Source organism: Nycticebus coucang, chromosome 14 (genome assembly GCF_027406575.1).
Source record: "Nycticebus coucang isolate mNycCou1 chromosome 14, mNycCou1.pri, whole genome shotgun sequence".
NCBI lineage: Eukaryota > Metazoa > Chordata > Mammalia > Primates > Lorisidae > Nycticebus > Nycticebus coucang.
Window position 1 is genome coordinate 50,196,602 of NC_069793.1, and position 20,390 is coordinate 50,216,991.

At 40.9% G+C, this 20,390-nt stretch overlaps 1 protein-coding gene across 1 annotated transcript in view; it reads right to left on the reverse strand.

Moving 5' to 3' along the window:
• The window catches only part of SPON1 (spondin 1), a 295,842-nt gene that overhangs the window by 55,801 nt on the left and 219,651 nt on the right, over positions 1 to 20,390 (reverse strand). The window lies entirely within an intron of this gene.

Genomic DNA, 20,390 nt, shown 5'->3' on the forward strand with positions numbered 1-20,390 from the left:
CCTTGAACGGCTGCATGTGTTTGCTGACATCTGAGGCACAGTGCCTGGGAACATTGGTTGGCTCACCAAAAAATCTAGGGAAAAGTGCTTATAAAAACCCTTCTTATGTTCCAATATGCAGCCTAAATGCCACTTGCTCACGAAGTCCTTGCTAATCCATCTGTACTTCTACAGGATGTGGCTTATGACCTGACGCTAGAACGTGGGTCATTAAGAAAGTTTTGAGATACTCAAAAATCAAGAAACATAAAATCTGCTTGGACAGAAAACAAATGAAGCCCTCCCAGCAATACCAATAAGGCCAGCAAGTTGAAATTTGCATGGGTGAATCAGAAAGGGCACTGTCTACTGTGTTTCTTGGAAGTGAAATAATAGACCATAACACAGTCTGTCTAAAAACTTTTGTAGTGATCTACACATTTATTTCAATTTTCTTCTTCTTTTTTTTTTTTAAAAAGACAGAATCTCACTTCATTGCCCTCAGCAGAGTGTCATGGCATCACAGCTCATAGCAACCTCCAACTTCTGGGCTTAGGCAATTATCTTGCCTCAGCCTCCCGAGTAGCTGGGACTACAGGCACCCGCCACAATGCCCGGCTATTTTTTTTTGTTGCAGTTTGGCCGAGGCCGAGTTGGAACCCGCCACCTTCGATATATGGGGCTTGTGCCCCACCTATTGAGCCACAGCCGCCACCTGATTTCAATTTTCTTTCTATTACAGCTGGTCAGTTGGCTATTTCCCCAACTGGACAGAAGCATTTTTGATGCTAGGGACTGTTTCTTATTTTTCCTTCATAGCATATCAGTGCTTTGTACACAGAAAGTGCTCAATAAATATCTTTTGATTAATTGCCAACCTTTTGGTTGCTTTTCTATTGACATTTATAAACAGATTGGGAATGTTTTTAATAGTACATTTTTCTCTCAATGATACAATAAACATGATCCCATTACTAGGAGCCAAAAAGAAATTTTAAGCAGAAGAATTAAATATATTTAAGAAAAAAAGGTACTAGGGAAACAAGAATGGGATTTAGAGGCTGAAAATTTCTCTCTTAGACCAGCTCCAGGCAAGGGGATGCCCTCTGAAAACACAAAGTGTTTTCTGACCATTTTTCGGCAGTGTCTCTCCTATTTGGACACAGAGTTTCATTTATGAATCAAACATAATTGGGCCCCATTTCAAAAGGATGCACAAGGCCTGCTTTGTTGTCCCATTCAAAAGCTGGGTTGAGTCTGGGTCGTGGTGTTTGTCAGCATTTCTGTTTCCAGGCCCTGAAGGCTTAGATGCTGCAGCAGGACAATTGGGGGGCACTTGGTCAACTTCCCACTCCCAGGAACCCTTGAATGGGGCTCTTGCAGCTCCGGAGCCTGTGTTCACTGACAGTGAATATAAGGACGACACTTCCACATCTCACTTGGCAAGAAGAGTCCAGCTGGTCCTTTGTCAATTCTGTCCATTCTCACAGCATAGACCCATCTCCTGATGACTGCCACAAATCCAGCTCCATACTCGACAAATAGAGCTGGTGCTCTTTCTTCACAAACCTTCAGTGCTCCCCATGGCTTATATGCCACTTCTGAAAGTACCGGAAAGACTATGCAAACTATACAAACCATGCAAATTTAATTGAAGAACGACAAAGAAAGGAGACAGACACATTAGGAAAGAGAATATTGTAATCTTCTATCTATTAAAGATAGGCGCTGTGCTAAGAACTTTACATTCGTCATCTATAATCCTAATAGCAACCCAATGAAGTAAGTAACATGCATGTTTGATGCCTACTTATGGGGAAAATGATGTCAGGAATAAAATTACTTGGTCAAAATCACATAGTGGTAGAACCTGGATGTGAATTCAGTTCTAATTCTACATCTGAAACAAAAAAAGGAACTGAGCTGTTTATATGGAATGCTGTATCTCACTACATGTTAATTGACTAAAAACCACAATAAATGGATGATATTTTGTGATCAAAATATAAAATACCTCAAATGAACCAATGATGTAGGAAACCCTATTAAACTAGTAATAGAGGTATAAATTCTAAAAAGTTTCAGATTGCTCAAAAAAAGTCAAGGCACACACATAGACCAAATGAATTCCTTCAAACTCTCAAGAAACAGATAATTTCCAAGTTATGCTAACTATTATCAAAACATAAACATAGACAAGGCTGGATTCCATCTAATTCTCTCTATCTTAGAAATTTGATCTTCATGAAGGTTACTCAGGGAATAAAAAAACGATCAAAAAAGATTAACATTACATTAACAGTAATATCAAATGACAGAATCTAGTTTAATATACAGTATATCAAAAGAGGAATTGACAAAACCCTTATTCTACTTGGAGTAATATAATTTACTTTAACTTGATAGAGATATCTATTTGCAATTGTGAACCAATAATGGAACAACACTAAAAGGTTTTATTTCAAAAATAGGCCTAAAATAAGAATATTACTGCCATTAAAACCTAATTTTGCTTGAGGCAAACTACAAAAGATTTAAAGAACAGTCGTTATTGAAAAAGAAGAGAAAAATATTTACAAGACTTTGCTGTACACTTGGAACTAAATCAACAAGTTTAGAAAGAGGAAAGATTTGGCATTTAATTTATTATACATAATATATTACTATATACTATATTCCCCATGTACACTGTATTACCATACCATTGCTGTATATAAGCGCTAAACTGCTAGAAAGCAGCATTCCATATGGTAATACAAGACTATATGATTCTTAGAGTGCATGCAATGGCTTAAGAAGTTAATTTAATACATTTTACATCAAAACCACCTTTTATTTTTAGGGGTTGACATAATAATAATAATATAGTTGTTATTATTATTATTCTTGTTGTAGAGCTAGGGGTCTTGCTATGTTGCCTGGGCTGGTCTTAAACTGATTTCAAATGATCCTTTTGCTTCAGTATCCCAAAGTGCTGGGACTATAGGCATAAACCACTGTGCCTGACTAACAAAATTATTTTAACATGTATTAGGTAAACAAAAATGTCAAGAATATAAAGTGGTACTTTGAAAAAGTACTCCAATTGGAGAAGACCAGAACCATAGATTCTATACATATTACAAATCAAGAATAATTAAAACAGTATAGGGTTGTTGCAAAACCTGGCATGTAAGACAGAAGAAGAGAATTCAGAAGCACTGAAATAAACCTACTTATATAAAACAATCTGACATATGATGAAATATGATAAGCAATGGGCAAAGGAGAAGTTATTCAATAATGATGATGCCACCAATTTAAAACTATTATCTAAACATGCACCAAATATACTCAAATGAATTAAAGAGTTAAATATATATATATGAGACAGAGTCTCACTATGTCACCCTCCGTAGAGTGCTGTGACATCCCAGCTCACAGCCACCTCAAACTCTTTGGGCTTAAGCGATTCTCCTGGCTCAGCCTCCCAAGTAGCTAGACTACAGGTGCTTGCCACAATGCCCAGCTATTTTTTAGCTGTAGTTGTCATTGCTGTTTGGCAGGCCTGGGCTGGGCTCGAACCTGCCACCTCCAGTGTATGTGGCTGGTGCCGTAGCCGCTTGAGCTACAGGTGTTGAGCCAGTTAAATATATATTTTTAAATACATAGAACAACGAAAGGAAAAGAAATACAAGAATGTATCGATCTTGGGAGTGATTTAATAATGAACTGTGAAAAACTTTCAATAGCATGAAGCAATAGAAGAAGTAACAATGGAAGGGAACAAAAGATTCATCTGGATAATATTTAATGGATTTTAATCATAAAAAATATAAGAAATGGAAATAGAGCAAGATGGCAGCCGAGTAACAGCTTCCCTGCAACTAGGCACAGTGACTCTGGGGAGATAAGACTCCAGGCATCTCTGGCAGGTGGGATCTGCGTATAATCAAACCTTTCAGGATACAGGGAGTCAGCAAGGGACTTCTGGACCCCAAGAGGAGAACAAAAACAGTGGAAAACTGGCAAGTGGTTGCATGTGTCCAATCGACCTAATCCTGCCGGCAGCAGTAAGTACAAGCAGCAGTGAGACTGCAAACCAGAAAGGCCTTACCTGTGAACTGTTTCAGTGTTTTTGGACTTGGCACTCAGTTGAACTGCCTTGGGGAGAGCTTGAGCAGGATAGTGGAGAACTTTGGGCACTGTCTAGGGCCCCAGACTGAGCCACTGAGCCAGACGGAGGTAATAGTGTTTGGCTGTGGGCCGCACGGAGCCATTGTGAAAGAACTGCCCCAGCAAGCTTTGCCCTCAGGGTCGCAGAGCAAGGATCAGGCAGGAGCTAGTAACCTAGTGACTGAGCAGCCTAAAGGTGGGGACTGAGCTGCCTTACAGCCTTAACCCTCAGAGGCAGAGTGAGACTGGTTTTGGCACACTGGAGAGCCTCGGGCTGTTGTCCTGTGTAGAGTGCTGTGGTGTCACAGCTCATAGCAACCTCAAACTCCTGGGCTTGGTGCCGCCAGGACCTCCATAAGAGCTGCACCACAACCCTGACCCGTGACCCACGCCTGCCGGGCCTATGCATGCCCTGACCAGGAACTGCAGGAGCTCCGCAACCCAGCATCCTCCCTCCTGTACTCTCCCTGCCCCCAGACTGGCCGCTCGTCTGGCCAGGGACTCTGGTAGCTGCGTGCCCTCTGGAGCCCTCCTTGCCTCTGCGCAGAGCCTTTCTCCAGGCCAGAGACTGCTGGAGCCTTGGGCTCTCTGTGCCAAGGTCACTGGGCTCCAGGCACTCCCAGAACCATGCGCACCACCTCCTGCCCTGTTGCTGGATCCGGGTGTGTCACACTCCAGAGCTGCTTCCACAACCAGAACTCCCTGACTGGGGCAGCCCCAGAGGTACTACACAGGGTCACTCCCTACAAAGATCCAGCAAAAATGGAGTGATCCCGCTGGGGTCTAATCTTGGAGAGACACCTCCCCAACCTACCACCTCCTCGCCTTTCACCAGAGGCAATGGTGAAAAACAATCATGAGGCGAAATCAACAGAAAGACTTTGGCAACGTGAATAATCAGAGTAGATCAACTCCCCCAAGGATCAATGGGGCAGACACAGCACAAGATCCCATGCACAAACAGATAGCTGAGATGTCAGAAATGGAATTCAGAATCTGGATAGCAAATAAGATCGAATTAGAATTCCAAGCAGTAACCCAAAAGATATCTAAAGAATTCAACGAATTCAAAGACCAAATGACAAAAGACTCTGACACATTGAGACAAGAAGTTGCAGCCCTCAAAGATCTGAGAACACAGTAGAATCCCTCAGTAACAGAATGGAGCAAGCAGAAGAAAGGATTTCTGACATTGAAGAAAAAGCTTTCAAATGCTCCCAAACTCTCAAAGAGGAAGAGAAATGGAGGGCAAAAACAGATTACACCCTCAGAGAGCTCTGGAATAATTCGAAGAAAACCAATATTCGTCTTATAGGGATCTCTGAAAGCGATGAAGTGGCTTCACAAGGCACAGAGTCTCTTCTCCATGAGATTATAAAAGAGAACTTTCCAGACATGCCAAGAGATTCTGAAATTCAGATAGCAGACAGTTTCAGAACTCCAGCATGACTCAACCCAAATAAGACATCCCCCAGACACATCATAATCAATTTCACTAAAGTTAATATGAAGGAGAAAATTCTGAAAGCAGCCAGAAGAAAGAAAACCATTACCTACAAGGGGAAGAATATTAGAATAACTGCAGAGCTCTCTGCTGAAACCTTTCAAGCTAGAAGAGGATGGTCATTGACTTTTAATCTCCTAAAACAAAATAACTTTCAACCCAAGATCCTGTACCCAGCTAAACTGAGTTTCATTTATGACGGAGAAATTACATACTTCAATGACATTCACATGTTGAAGAAATTTGCCATAACTAAACCAGCTCTCCAGGATATTCTCAGACCTATCTTCCATAAAGACCAGCGTAATTCTCCACCACAAAAGTAAACCCACCCAGAAAAATTTGATCAAATTCCAACTTCCACAGTCACAAAAGGATTAAAAATGTCCACTGGAATCTCGAAAGGCTTATCAATATTCTCAATTAATGTGAATGGTTTAAATTGTTCTCTAAAGAGGCACAGGTTGGCTGACTGGATACAAAAACTCAAGCTAGATATCTGCTGCATACAAGAATCACATCTTACATTAAAAGACAAATATAGACTCGAGGTGAAGGGATGGTCATCTATACTCCAGGCAAATGGAAAGCAGAAAAAAGCAGGCATTGTTTGCAATCCTATTCACAGACGCAACAGGCTTTAAACCAACCAAAATATGGAAGGATAAGGATGGACACTTCATATTTGTTAAAGGTAATACTCAATATGATGAGGTTTCAATTGTTAATATTTATGCACCCAATCAGAATGCACCTCAATTTATAAGAGAAACTTTAACAGATATGAGCAACTTGATTTCCTACAGTTCCATGCTAGTTGGAGATTTTAATACCCCTTTACCAGTGCTGGAAGATCCTCCAAAAAGAAGCTAAGCAAAGAAATTTTAGATTTAAACTTAACCATTCAACATCTGGACTTAACAGACATCTACAGAACATTTCGTCCCAACAAAACTGAATACACATTCTTCTCATCAGCCCACGGAACATACTCCAAAATTGACCACATCCTAGGCCACAAAACTAACCTCAGCAAATTTTAAAAAATAGAAATTATTTCTTGCATCTTCTCAGACCACCATGGAATAAAAGTTGAACTCAATAACAACAGGAACCTGCATACCCATACAAAAACGTGGAAGCTAAACAACCTTATGCTGAGGGATAGATGGATAATAGATGAGATTAAGAACGAAATCACCAGATTTTTGGAACAAAACCACAATCAAGACACAAGTTATCTGAACCTCTGGGATACTGCAAAGGCAGTCCTAAGAGGGAAATTTATAGCACTGCAAGCCTTCCTCAAGAGAACGGAAAGAGAGGAAGTTCATAACTTAATGGGACATCTCAAGCAACTGGAGAAAGAGGAACACTCCAACCGCAAACCCAGCAGAAGAAAAGAAATAACCGAAATCAGAGCAGAATTAAATGAAATTGAAAACAAAAGAATTATACAACAGATCAATAAATCCAAAAGTTGGTTTTTTGAAAAGATCAATAAAATAGATAAACCTTTGGCCAACCTAACCAGGAAAAAAAGAGTAAAATCTCTAATTTCATCAATCAGAAATGGTAATGATGAAATAACAACCGACACCCTCAGAAATTCAAAAAATCCTTAACGAATACTAAAAGAAACTCTACTCTCAGATATGAAAATCTGAAAGAAATCGACTAATCCCTGGAAGTACATCACCTACCAAGACTTAGCCAGAATGAAGTGGAAATGTTGAACAGGCCTATATCAAGTTCTGAAATAGTATCAACTATACAAAATCTCCCTAAAAAAGAAAAACTCAGAATTCTACCAAACCTTTAAAGAAGAACTAGTACCTATATTACTGAACCTCTTCCAAACTATAGAAAAAGAAGGAATATTACCCAACACATTCTATGACGCAAACATCACCTTGATCCCCAAACCAGGGAAAGACCCAACAAGAAAAGAAAATTACAGACCAATATCACTAATGAATATTGATGCTAAAATACTCAATAAGATCCTAACAAACAGAATCAAACAACACATCAAAAAAAGTTATACACCATGACCAAGTGGGATTTATCCCAGGGTCTCAAGGCTGGTTTAATATACATAAATCTATAAATGTAATTCAGCACATAAACAAACTAAAAAATAAGGACCATATGATTCTTTCAATTGATGCAGAAAAAGCTTTTGATAATATCCAGCATCCCTTCATGATCAGAACACTTAAGAAAATTGGCAAAAAAGGGACATTTCTTAAACTGATAGAGGCCATCTACAGCAAACCCACAGCCAATATCGTATTGAATGGAGTTAAATTGAAATCATTTCCACTTAGATCAGGAACCAGGCATTGCTCTTTAACATTGTAATGGAAGTTTTAGCCATTGCAATTAGGGAAGAAAAGGCAATCAAGGGTATCCACATAGGGTCAGAAGAGATCAATCTTTCACTCTTCGCAGATGATATGATCGTATATCTGGAAAACATTATGGATTCTGCTACAAAACTTTTACAAGTAATCAAGGAATACAGCAATGTCTCAGGCTACAAAATCAACACCCATAATCTGTAGCCTTTATATATACCAACAACAACCAAGCCGAAAAAACAGTCAAGGACTCTATTCCTTTCACAGTAGTGCCAAAGAAGATGAAATATTTGGGAGTGTACCTAACAAAGGATGTGAAAGATCTCTACAAAAAGAACTATGAAACTTTAAGAAAAGAAATAGCTGAAGATGTTAACAGATGGAAAAACATACCATGCTCATGGCTGGGAAGAATCAACATTGTTAAAATGTCTATACTACCCAAAGCAATATATAATTTTAATGCAATTCCTATTAAAACTCCATTGTCATATTTTAAAAATCTTGAAAAAATAATACTTCATTTTATATGGAATCAGAAAAAACCTCGAATAGCCAAAACATTCAGAAATAAAAACTCAGAAATAAAAACAAAGCACGAGGAATCATGCTACCAGACCTCAGACTTTACTACAAATTGATAGTGATCAAAACAGCATGGTACTGGCACAAAAACGGAGAAGTAGATGTCTGGAACAGAATAGAGAACCAAGAGATGAATCCATACTTACTGTTATTTGATCTTTGACAAGCCAATTAAAAGCATTCCCTATTTAACAAATGGTGCTGGGTGAACTGGCTGGCAACCTGTAGAAGATTGAAACTGGACCCACACCTTTCACCATTAACTAAGATAGACTCTCACCGGATTACAGATTTAAACTTAAGACATGAAACTATAAAAATACTTGAAGAAAGTACAGCGAAAACTCTTGAAGGAATTGGCCTGGGTGAATATTTTATGAGGCGGACTCCCCAGGCAATTGAAGCAGTATCAAAAATACACTACTGGGACCTGATCAAACTAAAAAGCTTCTGCACAGCCAAGAACATAGTAAGTAAAGCAAGCAGACAGACCTCAGAATGGGAGAAAATATTTGTAGGTTATACTTTCAATAAAGGGCTAATAACCAGAATCCACAGTGAACTCAAACGTATCAGCAAGAAAAGAACCCATCTCAGGGTTGGCAAAGGACTTGAAGAGAAACTTCTCTAAAGAAGACAGACGCACGATCTACAAACACATGAAAGAAAGCTCATCATCCTTAATCATCAGAGAAATGCAAATCAAAACTACTTTGAGATACCACCTAACCCCAGTAAGAGCAGTCCACGTAACAAAATCCCAAAACCAGAGATGTTGGCATGGATGTGGAGAAAAGGGCACACTTCTACACTGCTGGTGGGAATGCACAGTAATATGTTCCTTCTGGAAGAATGTTTGGAGAATACTTAGAGACGTAAAAATAGACCTGCCATTCGATCCCATAATTCCTTTACTAGGTTTATACCCGGAAGACCAAAAATCACACTATAACAAAGACATCTGTACCAGAATGTTTATTGCAGCCCAATTCATAATTGCTAAGTCATGGAAGAAGCCCAAGTGCCCATCGACTCATGAATGGACTAGAAAATTGTGGTACATGTATACCATGGAATATTATGCAGTCTTAAAGAAAGATGGAGACTTTACCTCTTTCATGTTTACATGGATGGAGCTGGAACATATTCTTCTTAGCAAAGTATCTCAGGAATGGAAGAAAAAGTATCCAATGTACTCAGCCCTACTATGAAGCTAAATTGTGGCTTTCATATGAAGGCTATAGCCCAACTATGGCACAAGACTATGGGGAAGGGACCAAAGAAGGAGAAGGGGGGAGGTTAGGGAGGAGGGAGGGTGATGGGTGGGACCACACCTATGGTGCATCTTGGAATGGGTACAGGCGTAAGGATTTTCAACAGAGTATTGTTTCTAACAGCATAAAATAGAAAGTTAATATGAACATAACGGAAGACCTAAATAAATTAGAGACAACCAACTTAAAAATGTGTCATTTAGAAAAGGTAACAATGAAAGACTGTGTTGCACATAATGGCATGGTAAGTGAAGAAAGCAGAATATAAAATGGCATATGCAAGGGGATGGCAACTACATAAAAACGTGGATGCAGTCTTCTGGACCTGGAAAGGGATTCCTATAAATGAAAACAGTTTTAGAGAGCTGGGATTGGGGTGAGTTTTGAGTTGCAAACTCAAATGATACCAGGAATCCAGATAGGTGAGGATGGATGGGGAAAAATAGCAAGTATTGGGAACTATGGCAAACTAGAGAGTCAGGCTCAGGCATTCAAATAAAAGAATTAATGCACAAAATGCTCGAATTTTGTGGAGACACTTCCTTCTCTGTCAGACTTCCAGAGAGGCCTTGGCCTTAGAAGTGCCCTGAAAACCCGGAACCCCCAGAGCAGGTTGAAGTTCACGGGCAACAGGGAGCCTCGTGTGCATTTTAGGTGAAGTGATCAAATCAGATTAGCGGGCTCAATCCATGCCAGTTTAAAAGACTGCTATTGTCTGTGGGCTTTCACCTCTGTGCCATTTTGCTGTTAATGTGGTTGTAATTATTAGTTTTAAAAAATGAAATTCTGATATAAATAAGTATTTATAAGAAGTTATGTTCTTTGTTGATATAGAACTGCTTGAGTTGGCTTTGAGACTATGGCTCTATGTCTTTGAATTCCTTCTGAATAAAGCTGTTGGGGAAAATGCCACATTGTTATCTAGTGGTGAATTAAACAGCTTTGCATCCATCCATCAAATATTTATTGAGCGCCCACCACATGCCAGGCCCTGAAGGAAGATAGAAGAGGAAAGAAATAAGACAAGGACTCTACTCTCTGTAAGTGTACAGGCTGGTCTAGGATTCAGACACATACAATGATACCATGCACATTAACACACACATAAATGCACTATAAATGCATAGTTGGGAATATGGCCAACTGCTGCTAGGGCAGGAAGAAGAGCAGTTAAAAGGAGGCAGTCGAACCTAATCTTAAAACAAGAATACAGATCTACCTGGTGGAGGAGAAAGAATGGAGGACATGCCAGGCAAATGGCACAGAAGAAAACCTTGTGAGAGAGGGGGATATCATTAGGCACGCTGGTTATCCAGGTGTGCTGGGGAACCTCTGAGAGGCAAAGGGGGTAATGAACGTGGGGGATCTTGCCTGGATTTTATCCTGCAGACCAGTCCTTTTCAAACTTCCTTCTAGGTCTCAAGACTCTTAGTTTAAACCTTACTTGGAAACCCAATTTGTACAAGAGAGGAAAGGAGAGCTTCTCTGTCTGGAGCCCAGCGGGTGTGCTAAGAGACATACTTTTCTACCCCATCCTGGGGGAACTCAGACCCCACTGAGAAATTTGAGACCAGCAGCTGTAGATAGGAAGAACTGCTCAGGGATTTTAGACAGGGAAGGACTCAATCAGACTTGCAGGCATCAAATTAGGTGGAAATTCACAAGAATGCTATGACACCAAAGATAGGCCCGCAGTACTAATAGTAAAACACCCTGGATTTCTGATTTCATTTCTCTGTACCTGAGCCCTATGGATTTTGGATTTCCTGGCTCCCCCTGCTGGAATGATCGTTCCAATGTTTGAACAGTGGAGAAGAAAAGTCCTCTGTGTTAACGTCTCCCCTGATGTCAGGGAACCAACATTAGTGTGTTGATGGATGTTGCATGCTCGATCCTTCTTTTAACTAGTGCATAAACATCTCTGGACTGAGGCAGTGTATCCTGTGAGTACTGATTCCCAGACTCTGGGTAACCAGGGGTCTGTACTTCATCTTCACCCTCAACCCTTTCTGAGACATAAATTACATCTTTGAGCCAGTGGGCACAACTCACATTACCTGGGTATGTGTTGGTTAGGAGCACACAGCCACTTTGGAGTTTACAAATGTGTTTTCTTTAAAAGCTCAGAGTCCATCTGTCACCTCCATTCTGAGTGACTGTGTGTGCTCAGGCGTCTGGTACAATGCCTTTTGGAATGGACATCTTGATGCACGATAATCATCCCTTAAGGACATTTGTGGTGCACATTTCTCTTTCAGAGGATAAAATATGAAGATGTCTTTCAATAAAGCAGGTGCCGCTTCTTGTTGCCAAATTCTGCCTTGGGTATTAAAAGCAGCCCACCTAATGGCAAGACCCAGTGAGTGTCAGCAACTCTGTGTGGGGGGTTGAAAGAGCCAAAGACAAAAATCTTGCTAGAGAGATGATTGGGTGATATTAAATGTGAAAATCTCAATGAATGACCCTTGGAGGTTTCATAAAATAGAAACATGGTCTTGTTTCTACTGCTGCTGTCAAACAAAACATTTTTTGTCTGCTTCTTTGCAGAGAAATTTTACCATTGGCTTTTGATTTTGAAATACATCTTAAGGAGGAATTAAAGGCAAGATCAAGCTCTTAAATCAGGAGTTCCTGGGCCCTGGAGATGGATGAGATTTTCTAGGGCTCAAGGGCTGCCTTTGCTTTGTTTTCTGTAGTCTGGCATTTATCTTTTTGGCATGGTGAAGGGTAGATGGAGGTTGATTATAGACAGACACTATTAGCATGAACACAGAAGAGATTAACAGCATTCTGTAGCTTCCAGACGAATCTACAAAGAGCAGGGCTAGCACCTCTGCTGGACTTTGCCCAGTGTAATCAGTGATACAGAGGGGCCTATGGTGAGACAGTTTTGAAACTTGAATTAAAGAAAAGATTACCCTCTGAGAGTTGAATGAATAAAACAATCAATGAAATCAGCCACCTGCAGAAATCATAGTAAAAGATGGGATGTTTTCCTAAGGGTTAAGCATGAAGAACAGAGGCTGGCATGATTGAAATGGAAAGAAACTGGCTCCTAGGAATGCAAAGGATAGCTGGGGGTTAGGAGGGAGGGTTGAATAAATCTGGAGAACACGGAGGCCCAGAGGTAGACTTTGGCAGAGTGTGACTGAGTCCGGGAAAGCCAGCAGGTGCTCTAGGGGCAAAGTCCTGGACATTGGAGGGTGTGGTCCCCTCCCTGCTCCACCCTCCTGCCTTATTTTCATTCGCTACTTATTCACTGAGCACTATTTGGGGCAGGCACTGTCCCAGGCATGGTGGGGCTGTCCTGGGCACGATAGAAATATCTCTGTGTTCGTGGAAGATTTGTGACACTAACACCTCACAAAGGTACAAGATGGTTTCAGAAAGTGATAAGTTCTGTGAAGAAAATACAGGACATTCCAAAAGTTGCCCATAAAGTCACCACACATGGAGAAAATGGGAAATTATAGTTACCTGTACCTTTATTTACAAAATAATTCATTACAAAATAATTCATTACAAAGGCTGGGTGAGATGACTCACGCCTGTAATCCTAGCACTCTGGGAGGCCCAGGTAGGTGGATTGCTTGAGGTCAGGAGTTCAAGACTAGCATGAGCAAGAGCAAGACCCCCATCTCAAAAAAAAAAAATTACAAAGGGGTGGCCAACACATAGCGAATGTTTTATAAATATTTTGCATATCTTGGAACGAATATTTTGTAAATAAAGCTACAAAATATTCGTTCCAAGATACACAAAATATTTACAAAATATTCCATTTTGTTATCATTTCCCATTTTTCCTATGCATGGTGACTTTATGGATGACTTTTGGGACACCTTGTATAGAGGATGATCGGGGGAGGGAGAGAAGACGTGGGGCAAATCACTTTCCAAGTGTCCCTTTGACATGGTGGCTGGTGCACAGCAAGCCTCCACTCAGTGTCAGTGACTATTATTCTTGTTCTTGGTGCTGCAGGGTCCCTCTGACACACGGGTGGCTGTCTCCTTAGCCAATGACATTTGTGTAGAGACAACGTCTTTGAATTGTTTATGCTTGGTTCCTACAGTGTTCGATTAGAGTTCTCAATTTAAGGTATTAATCCATGTTAGAATCTAATCTTACCAGAAAATCAGATTAAAGGGAAATTCATTCTATTTTAAACTATGATAGCCTATAAAATGAGTCAATACAATGAGGGGTTTTTTCATTTTGTAGATGAAGAAATAATCATGTAGCTTAATTATAAGCGAAAGAGCTAAACAGATTAGAAAAAAATGCGATTTCTCCATCATCTCTGCATCTCTCTATATTCCCTGTAATTTTTTTTATTTCTCCTTCATTAGGACCCATCACTTTATAGTCACCTGCTAATGAAGCCATAGCTTAAGATCAGATACAGTAGATTTTGTCCTTCTAATAATAATTGACTAAACACATGCACTTATTCAATTGTAAGTATTTTCTCATTTAAATTTCAAATTAATGTTATGGAGTTGGTAGTTTTATTATCCTCATTTTATAGATGAGGAAATTGAGGCTCAGAGATGGTAGGTAACTTGCTAAAAGCCACACAGATGGTAAGTGGCCAAGAAGGATTCAAGCACAGGCCTGGTTCACTTCAGAGACCAAGCTCCCAGCCACCATCCCACAGAGGACACCCTTTTGGAACCTGAGACCACTGCAGGTTCCTGTGAATCCTTTATGCAACTTTAAGACAAATCACCAAAAAGGAGATTAAGAAACTAGCTAAAAGATCTTTTAATAAAGACTTTTAAGGTACATGATGTCAACAATAAAACCTTATAGAAATTAATTGAGAAAAGCAGAGAGAGGGAAGGAGGGAGAGGGGTGGGGCCTTGGTATGTGCCACACCTTCTGGGGGCAAGACATGATTGCAAGAGAGACTTTACCTAACAAATGCAATCAGTGTAACCTGGCTTATTGTACCCTCAATGAATCCCCAACAATAAAAAAAAAAAAAAGAAATTAATTGAATGATTGTTAGAAATACTGTCTTCTTTTCTTTAGCTTTGATGGAAATGATCAGAGCTCTGATTTTCCCTTTTTCCTTCCTTCCATAAATATCAAATATTAGCAACGTCTTAGGCTGTAAAGCACTATGCAAGGCACTGGGGTTTTAAAAATTAATAATCTGAGCTCCCTGGTCTCAAGGAATGTACCCTTTAGTGCACAAGACAAGCTATAAACTTGAATGCTTTGTTAATTAGAGATAAGCATGGAGCCATCTGTAAATGAGTTGAGGACATATAAAGTAGAGGATGAGGGCTCAGATGCACCATGGAAGGTTTCCTGGAGGTGGTGGCTCTTGAGCTTTGTCTTGAAGGGTCGGTAGTTGCTAACTGAGTGGATGAGGGCTGAAGGAAAGCATTTAAAGGGAGCAGTATGTGCAAAGACATCAGGTGTGGTTTCTTTGAGGGGGGGGACTATAAGTAGTTTGGAAAAGACTGGTACAAAGGGCACATGTGGGTAACTGGGAGGGAATGAGGTGACAGATGTAGACAGGCCAGACCAAGAAGAACCTCGTAGGAGAGGCCAGGGAGCTTGAGCTTTGTGCGCTAAGCTAGGAGTTCCCCACCGAGGGCTGGCACATCCCAGAGTATATGGCGCAAGCTTATAGCTGGCAGGCTTGGAGTCATGCATTGCCTAGCTGAGTGAATAAACCCTCAAATCCAGCAGGTGTGTGAGCATGCATATAAGCAGGAGAAGAAAGGCAGAGGGCCACTGCTGAGAGTCCTGAGGAAGCACCACGAAAGCTAAGCAGGAGAGGGCTGATGTCAGATTTGTGTTCAGAAAGCCCTTTCTGGCAGCAGTATGGAACATGGACTGGGTGGGGTGGGTGGTGGGGGGCAGGGAGGAGGCAGGAAGTGGGAATGAGGGGCAAGGGAAAAGCTTAGGAGGCTGTTGCAATAGTCAAGCCAAGAGGTGGTGAGGCCTGAGCTAGGGAAGAGGCAGAGGAGGAAGAGGAAGGATAGACCCAGGAGATATTTTAGGAATAAGAACTATCATCTCTCAGAGGTCAATTGCTGTGGGGTGAAGGGAAGGAGTGGTCTGGGCGACTCTCAGTATCTGGATTGAACACTTGGGTGGACAGTGGTGGTGTTGTAAAAAGAATTTTTGTATAAAGCAATGTAACTACAAGGATGAAGTTATTCTTCTCTTTTAATATACATCTCCTAAAGTTATATTGAAAGCTAGTGCCTGAGTACCTCATTAAGAAAGTACCTAAAAGGTCCATCTATCTTCAGCCATACATGAGGTCACTGTTGTACACTCTTCATTCATTTCTGAACTGTGCCTGCTCGGCACAGAGTTGACACTTAGGTTCTCAGCAACTCTGCACCAAAGGGACTCTCTTCCCCCATCCAAAGTAGTAGATCGGGCCATGAAATTTTATACTTGAAAAGTTATGATTGAGAAACTCACTTAAGTCCCAAGACCAATTTTAGCTAGATTTCTGGTCATCTTTTAGAAACCTCATTTGCCTTATTTGAGTTGGTTTTATAAATACAAACAAAACAGAAGCAACTTTTCTAATTTTGACCTCTAAAAAAATAGTTTAAAAAAAGCAAACATAGCAAACAAATTACTAAATAAATAAATTCATGTCAAGAGGAACTCTTGTGGGCTGAGCGAGGTGGCTCATTCCTGTAATCATAGCACTCTGGCAGGAGCTGAAGTGGGAGGATTACTTGAACTCAGGAATTACAGACCAGGCTGAGCCAGAGTGAGACCTCATCTTTACTAAAAATAGAGGGCTTTGTGGAGAGTCCTATTCTGGTACTCGGGAGGCCGAGGCAGGAGGATCGCTTGAGCCCAGGCCTTTGAGGCTGCAGTGAGCTGTGATGACATCACTGCATTCTAGCCTGGAGGACAGAGTGAGACTTTGCCTCAGAAATCCCCACCAAGTCCCCCCCGATCCAAAAAAAATAACTCCCTGTTTATACAGGGTTGCATCAAGTAGCTGTAATGAAGATATAGTTTTAAATGGAGACTTGAGAACCGTCCCCCAGGTAAAAGGAATCCTTTATCTTCAACAGGTCCACCTTGAAAAAGTTGCTGAACCCAGGATCCATGCACTGGGAGGGATAAATATAGAATGGGCCACACCCAGAAACACCAGCTTTGCAGACACTATGTTTAAACAGAGCAGTGATTTGGGGGACCTGTTCATATGAGACAGATTAAAAACCAACAGACATTTACAGAGCACCTATTGTGCCCAGGACTGATCTATCAGTTTCCATATCTTCCAGCTTTTCGAATTCCATGACAACAAACCAATCTATGAACATTTACAAAGCTTATAAAGGCTCATTATTAAAACAGGATGGTGTCCACACCCCACATGAACATCCACCTTCTGTTCAAGCTAGATCTGAGAGTAGTTGTGAGGCAAGGATGTCCTTACCTCCAGACATCTGTGTTTGGATGCTTCTTCCTTTGGTCTGCCTTCGTGCTTTTCAAATCTGAGTATGTCTAAGAGCTACTGACAAGGTCACACACATAAAACCACATATTCTGTACTAAACAGGCAATCTAAGGGATTTTTAAGGACAATTAGGACTATGTGTGATTTTCACATTACGCACAGATTTTGGAGCCCAACGTCTGCCCAAGATGGGACACCCTGTCATTCTAGTTACACTGGGGAGTGAATTACATAGTTACTTAAACCCACTCTGATTTTTAAGAGAATTGGATGGCTAGGAGGTTTATAATGCCACACTGCCTCTAACAATGGACTTTTAAACAGAAAACAAAATAAATCCAATTAAAAGGAGCACAAAATGAACAAAGCCAGGAGCAGACTTATGAGGATGCTGAGGGAGCCTGACTTTTGAGGCCCTCTTTGGCAGACCCCTTCTGAGGTGCCACACTTAATTTGCATTCATAATTTTGTATTTTTTTTCTTTTAACAAGGGCTCTATCCTTTCCAAAATGAATATGCTTTAAGCGCTGTGGACTCTGGAGTTGTCTCTGCACACAGCAGTCTCTCTGCTGGAGCCCTAAATTTAGGGCTTTGTGCTTCCAGGCACTGAGGACAAAATGAGACCTGTGACAGGACCCTATAGGCAGTGATATGTCAGGGGGTCAATCCGGAGTGTCGGAAACACTGCGGAGCCTGAGTCGACAGCGAGAGAAATTGGGCATCAATGTTAGGAAATAACACAATGTCACTGCCTTATTAGTTAATGTCTAATTTACTTAACAGTTCACCAGTAAAAAGCATTTATCAAGTGCCCGCTTTGTGACAAGCCCTGAGCTAGACTCCCAGGGAAATAGAAAAGGCTGACGCTCACAGCCTCAGATGTCCTGAAAGCACATCATTGAAACAATAGGGAAACAAACACTTTCCAGTGGAAATATCAGACTGGTGCTGGGGTCAGTTACAGACACACTTTTAGGGAGAGTGAGAAAGTGGAACGACCATGGGTTGGAAACCATGGCATAGGCATGTTTGATCTCCTTTCTTCCCTCCCTTCCATCCTCCACAAAGGTCTACCCAGCACATCTTTTTTATTTTATTTTATTTTTTTGAGACAGAGTCTGACTTTGAGGTCCTCTTGGTAGAGCGCTGTGGTGTTACAGCTCACAGCAACCTCAAAACTCCTGGGCTCAAGTGATCCTCTTGCCTAAGCCTCCCAAGTAGCTGGGACTACAGGCACCTGCCACAATGCCTGGCTATTTTTAGAGATGGGGGTCTCACTCTTGTTCAGGCTGGTCTGGAACTTGTGACTTCAAGCCATCCACCCGCCTTAGTCTCCCAGAGTGCTAGAAGTGCTCCACAGGCCTGAGCCACCCTGCCGGGCCCACATCTTTGTTTTTAAATGGCAGCTTTACTGAGATATATTTTATACAAACATACAATTTACATATTTAAAATGTACAATTTGACAGTTTTTAGTATAGCCACAGTATGGTATAAATACCACCACAATCAATTTAGAATATCTTCTTCACCCCTGCCCTCCCCTGAAACCCCATACCCATTAGTAGTCACTCTCCATCCTCCCTTCCTTCCCCTAGACAATCCTAATCTACTTTCTATTCTGTTGACTTAAATCAATAGATTCTATAGATTTACCTATTCTGGGACATTTCCAAACAACTATTCTGTATCAGGCCTAAGGCTAGGAGTAAGAGGTGGGGGCTGTAGTCACCATTATCTTCTCTTCTTCTGAGAAGCTCTACTATTAGCTTGCAGAACACATCACCCATCCTTCCCCGCAGGCTTCCTTCTATTTTCAAGACTCTACTTATAATTCAGTCCCAAAGAAAAGCATAAGGCAAATAGCGAATAGCTAAGGAAATAGGAGCTTTTAAATGCTCTTATTCAGAACAGATAATGCACAATTTTCCTAGGGGCTCGTGTGGTAATATGTATGAAAAGAATATATACACCTAATTTTTCTAGAGGCCTGTTTGGTAATATGTATTAAAAGAATATTTACACCCTCAGACCAAGAAGGTTTTCTTGTAGGATTCTCCTTAAGCATTCATCCAGGGTAGTTGCAGAGACTGTAGATAATCATGACAGTGTTGCTAATATTGAAAATTAGGCTTTTGAACTGAGCCAATCATCTGAGGACTATTCAAGTGGTGCCCTGGGTGTGAAGTTGTAGGAAGGTTTGATTCTCCTTTTCCAATTGTTGCCTATGGGGGGTGGGGTGACTTAATTGCTGGTATTTATCCACAGCTGAGACTTCAACACAGAGTAACTGTTTCACTAGGGTCGAAAAGAAACAGAAGCTGAAAACAAGACAGAACCACTTAGCCCACCACACCAAATAGGTCCCCAGTTTCTCAGGCCATAGCACTGTATGGGTCCTCGACAAAGCTCCAGGGGAAAAGTCAAATGGTGTAAAGTAATCATGGGGAGGAATCAGTGGAAAAACTCTGGTAACATGAATAACCAGAATAGATCAACCCCCCCAAGGAAAGATATGGCAGATGTAACTGAAGATCCCATTCATAAACAGCTGGCCGAGATGTCAGAAATCGAATTCAGAATTTGGATTGCAAACAAGATTAATAGAATGGAGGAAAATTTGGACTTAGAAATTCAAAGAGCAATTCAAAAGTCAGAATTAGAAATTCAAGGAGAAACTCAAAAGTTGTGTCAAGAACTTAATGAATTTGAAGACAAAACACCAAAGATTTTGACTCATTGAAGCAAGAATTTGCAGCCCTCAAAGATCTGAAAAATACAGTAGAATCCCTCAGTAACAGAGTGGAGCAGGCAGAAGAAAGGATTTCTGACATTGAAGACAAAGCATTTGAATGCTCCCCAACTCTCAAAGAGGAAGAGAAATGGAGAGCAAAAATGAATCATTCTCTTAGAGAGCTCTGGGATAATTCAAAGAAGGCTAATATCTGCCTCATTGGAATCCCTGAAAGTGATGAAGTGGCCTCGCAAGGCACAGAGGCCCTTCTCCATGAAAGTATGAAAGAGAAATTTCCAGACATGCCAAGAGATTCTGAAATGCAGATAGCAGACAGTTT